The 5,497-nt window shown below is 32.8% G+C and overlaps 1 long non-coding RNA gene across 1 annotated transcript; it reads left to right on the top strand.

Annotated features, from left to right (window-relative positions):
* The first annotated feature begins 1,451 nt into the window (after positions 1-1,451).
* On the top strand, positions 1,452-3,824 carry LOC124886754. The gene is made up of 2 exons (XR_007044156.1): positions 1,452-2,716; positions 3,663-3,824. It is a non-coding gene; the product is annotated as an uncharacterized LOC124886754 (long non-coding RNA).
* Positions 3,825-5,497: the final 1,673 nt, after the last annotated feature.

Raw genomic sequence — 5,497 nt, 5'->3', positions numbered from 1 at the left:
TATATTGTTTTGATGTCTCTATCATCATATTATTTTGTTGCAGTTTATAGGTGGTAAATGAATGTCTATCGCCTTAGAGAATTTTTTTTGGGTAAAAGTTAGGTTTAATTAAACAAATTCTTCAAAAGATGTTGAATTTAATTATTATATTTATCTTTATTATTTAAACAAATATCGTATTTAGTGTAATGTTTGAACTCAATAAAGTGAGGTACACGCGCAAAGCGCGTACACCTAAATTAGTTTACTTATAAGAGGGAGTTTCACTGCTTAAGCAATCAGCAGGTCGACACATCTGTTTGTGTTGTCTGCTTCAACTGCTTCAACCGTGATTTTACTGTATCACCCCTAATTAATTATTATAAGTCTATTACGTATTAAAAAATTAATAATATTTAATAAAAATAAGTAAAATAGACATTTTTGACATGTCTGCTTCAACTGTAATTTTACTATCATCCTTTAATTATTATAAGTCATCTAAGTATTAAAGAATTAATAATTTTCAATAAGAAAAGTAAAATAGACGTAAAATGATAAATTAACTTTTGATGTTTAAATTAACTTGACGTCTTATATGAGACCACCATCACCACAACAATAACATACCCAGTGTACTCCTACCTAGTGGGGTCTGGGGAGGGTAAAGTGTATGCAGACCATACCACTACCTCAGGAGAAGTAGAGAGGCTGTACGTCTTATATGAGACCCACTTAAATTTTTTTCTCAAGTACTTTTTATAGTAATTTTCTATATATTTCTAATTAGTTATTATAAGTCATTTAAAACATGTCTGCTTCGTTGCTTCAATCGTGATTTTATTATATCACTCCTAATTAATTATTATGATCATCTAAGAATTAAAAATTAATAATATTTCATAAAATAAGTAAAATAGACACAAAATGATATGTCAACATAAAAAATTTGGTTGACTATCGAAATTATATTGGTGTACATAAATTGGGATGGGATAAAGGAAGACATATAGTAACATATATTATTTGAAAATGTGATAAAAGATATTGTAAATCACAATAATTAAGAATATATATATATATAAAATTGTTTGACTGATGAAATTTTATCTGTGCTACATAAAGTGGAATGGAGAGAGTATTCATGTCTTATTGAAAATATATGTAAAACCATTTTAAATCACATAATTAATAGCTTAAAAAATTTAAAAGATATAAAATACTCTACTGACTCTTGAAATTATACCAGTGTCACTTAAATTGAAATAGAAAAAAAATATTATAAATTACAATAATTAAAAATTTAAATTCTTTTGATGATTGATTATCTAAATTCTATTTATACCATATTAATTGAGATAAAAAAATATATATTGGTCACGTGCCAGCACATGCATTGATATCTAGTATCCATTATTCATTAATATAATTATGATAATTACTAATATATACAAGCAACTTAAACAGGCAGGAGAGGTTGTACTGCCAGCTTAGTCGAAGGATAATTTTGTCATTTCATAATTTCAGCCATTACAAAAGCCCCATTTCAAAGGGCATTTCATCATTTCACAACAACTTCAGCCAACGCAAAACCCCCCATTCTACAGGAAATCTTTGTCGTTTCACACCAAGTTCAACCACCAGAAAACTCAAAACAAAATTGACGATGATAACAACGAAGAACAAGCAAAAGGATAGATCTTAAACGTATACCCTTCTTCCTGCAAAAACTTTCGATCTTAAGGATCAGATTAGTAAAATTGGGACAAAAGAGACAACACATCCAACATGACTGCAGACTTCAGCTGCACTACAAATAGCCCTTCTGCGTCGCCCCGTCAAGATACAGGCCTGCTCTTCTTTGCCCTATGAACTCTAGACACAGTCTTAGGAATTTTGAGCTTGCAAAACAAAGATGAGGGAGGGGTATTATTGTGGGGTTGAGAGAGAGGGGGAAAAGAGAAAAGCAACAACAAAAACAACAATAAATATAATAGTAATAGACTATGTTTGTAATTATGATTATATTTACGAAAAAATAATTTAACTAAATTATGTAAGAATATTATATTTAATTTAATAAATTATATAAAAAATAAGATTAAAATAAATAAATAAAAGGTCCCTGGTAATCCAATGCAGGTTGTTTGGGGCAAGTTGAAGGTTGTGAAGGTAGCTAATAAGGACCTGAACATGTATTTAGCATCATATCAGCAGAAACTAGAGGTTGGAAGACATTAGAGGTTGTACAAGCAGGTATTGCGGTAAACCCCTGCAATTCTCAACTCTTTGGTCAGGAAAAGGTTGCTCTGGCGGAAGTGGAGAAATGGAGTACTATAGAGGAGCAAGTGTTTAGACAAAAAGCTATGGCCTTATAGATTCAAAGTGGTGAATCAAACACTAGATATTTTCATGCTTAATGGAAAATCAGATCTAGTATCAATGCCATCACTTCGATACATGCTGAAGTTGGTACTAAACTGACTGATCCTGTTGATATTGAAGTTGAATTCATCTTATTTCTTTCCAACCTTATAGGACATGAGAGGGAGTGCATCCTTGTCCTAATGCTGAGATAGTCCAGGAGGGCTATTGCTTATCTAGGGAACAACAGACACTCCTAATCCAGTAGGTTACAGCTGAGGAAATACAGGTAGCAACCAAAGTTATTCCAAGGGAAAAGGCTCTGAGAGTTGATAGATTCCCTATTGAGTTCTTTTCCACATGCTGGGATGAGGTACAATATGATCTTTTGAATGTTGTTTTCTATTTTTTCAACACTAGTGAGATGGATACAAGTGTTAATTATACTGTTGTGATTTGGTTCCCTAAAGTGCCTTCCCCTACACATGTTAAAGATTATAGATCTATAGATTGTTGCACCACTGTACACAAGATAATCACCAAAATGTTAACTGGTAGGCTGAAGAGTGTCATAGATGTCTTGATATGTGATGTGCAGTGTGCTTTCATTGAGGGAAGATGTATCACTGACAGTATTTTGTTTGCCCATGAACTTCTTAAAGGCTATAACAGGAAGGGTATTTCCCTAAGATGTGTTCTTAAAGTAGACATTAGGAAAGCTTATGACTCTTTAATTTGGGCTTTCCTAAAAAGATAACTTGTGGAGATGGGGTTTCCTAGTAAATTTGTGGGTTGGATAATGTCTTGCATCACCACAGTCTCTTATTCCTTAACTATGAATGGTGGTCTGTCTAAGCCATTTAAAGGTAAGAGAGGCATTAGGCAGGGTGATCTAATGTCCCCGAACTTGTTTGTGCTTACAATGGAATACCTGAATAGGGTACTAAAACAGCTGGCTAGGAATTAGAAATTTTGATTTCATCTTGATGCAAGAAAGTGGGGGCAATACATGTATGCTTTGTTGATGATCTTCTGATGTTCTGTAAGGTAGAGATGGGGTCCATTAGGTTATTAAGCCAGACATTCAGGAAGTTCTCTCAAGTCTCTGTACTGCAGGTGAATGTGGATAATAGTTTCCTATTCCTAGCTGGCATTTCTGATAATCTTAAAAAGGATATCCTAGAAGATATAGGCTATTGTACTAAAACTTTTCCCTTTAAATACTTGGGAGTTCCTATAGCTTCTAGGAAGTTATCTATTGTCTTATGTTGGCCTTTGGTGGAAAATATTACTCCCAGAATAACATGTTGGTTTGCTAGACTCCTGACCTATACAGGTAGACTCCAATTAATCAAGGCTGTAACTTTCGGTATGCAATCATATTGGGCTCGGGTTTTTTTTATCCCAAAGAAGATGCTGAAATGTATTGAGGCTATATGCAAATCTTACTTATGGACTGGCCAAGCTGAGATATCCAAAAAGGCACTTGTCTCTTGGGCAAAAGTGTGCCTTCCACAAGTTACAGGTGGTCTAAATGTGATCCATTTAATACTACGAAATAAGGCTGCTATCACAAAGCATCTCTGGGCTCTAGCAATGAAGAATGTCTATTTATGGATTAAATGTATTCACAGTTTCTACATAAACAGCAGGATCTTGAACATATTCCTATACCCAAGAATGTTTCTTGGGTAGTTAGGAAAATTCTGAATACCAGAAAGCTGGTAACTAAGATACAACAGTTGCAGGGTGATATGCTAAGCAGGCTGAAGCAGGTGCAGAAAGGAGATAAATTTAGTATTAAAAAACTCTACTTTTTGCAGATACCTCAGCACCCTAAAGTAACCTGGAAGAAGCTAATCTTATAGCCTCATATGCATGCAAGTCATAAATTTAATTTATGGCTAGCTTTGCAACAAAGATCGACAATAGTTGATAGGTTGATGAAAATTGGTATTCAGGTTCCTAAAACATGTGTGATTTGTGGGCTAGCTGATGAACCGTTTGACCATTTATTCTTTGATTGTGGTATTACAAAGGGCATTTGGAGCAGGCTGCTTCGATGGCTTGGTCAAAATAGAAGAATTAGAAGCTGGAATGTTGAGGTTGACTGGATGGTGATAGGCATGAAGCAAAATTTAATTTTTTGGGAAATTGCTGCAACTGTATTCAGCATGATGATCTACTTAATATGGAGAGCCAGGAACACTCTCAGATTTCAGAAAGGCACCTACTCTAGTAAAAGAATTTATAGAGACATTGCATTACATATACATACAAAGGAAAACCATGTAGTTAGATGGTACAAATACCTGAAGTCTTTAAATTCCTATCCTTGATGTATAAATAGAGTGTAGGTGTTGTATTTACTTTCAAATGTATGTATATGCTTAGGTACTTATAAATATGAGAGGTGATTGATTAGCAATCACCGAGGTTTGTAAAGGCTATATTTTGGTGAAATGGAATACAGTTTACTAAAAAAAATTGCATATATTAGAATCATGAATGCGACACCTATATTCATTTGATACAAGATAATATGTAAAGAAATATTAACATTAAATTTAATAAAGTATCAACCTAGAAGGAATATCGGGAGGTCAAAAGTGAATGTCAACAGGTATCCTTTCTTTTGATGATATGTAAACTTGAAATCACTTTTGATGATATCTCAACTTGAACTCACTCCTTGAATGCTATCAGTCTTATGAATCTACAAGATATCGAGCGTCCGTGTAATATATATTATTTTTTTGGTCTCAATTTTCTGACTCTTGAAAGAATGTGATTCAAAGAATTGACGGTAACTTATGTGACAGAAAGATAATCAATCATATTTTTAATATGTTTTTGTTAACGATTGTAATTTGTAATACTTTTTATATAAATTTCAAATAATATATGCTACTGTCTTTGTCCAAATTTTTGTAGCATGGATAGACAATTATATTTTAAAAATAATTTAATTTTTTAAATTATTGTAATTTAAAATATTTTTTCTTCTATTTCAATTTAAGTGACACTATATAATTTCGACAATCAACCAAATGCCATGATTGAGGCAAATATCTAAGAAAAAAAATACATACAAAATTTGAATGACTCTTCAAGTTCCATCAATATAACCTAAAATGAGACAACGAGCATATGT

This window comes from Capsicum annuum, chromosome 8 (genome assembly GCF_002878395.1).
Source record: "Capsicum annuum cultivar UCD-10X-F1 chromosome 8, UCD10Xv1.1, whole genome shotgun sequence".
In the NCBI taxonomy this organism is placed as follows: domain Eukaryota; kingdom Viridiplantae; phylum Streptophyta; class Magnoliopsida; order Solanales; family Solanaceae; genus Capsicum; species Capsicum annuum.
The sequence above is the reverse complement of the archived record's forward strand: the minus strand, read 5'-3'. Positions and strand labels throughout refer to the sequence as shown.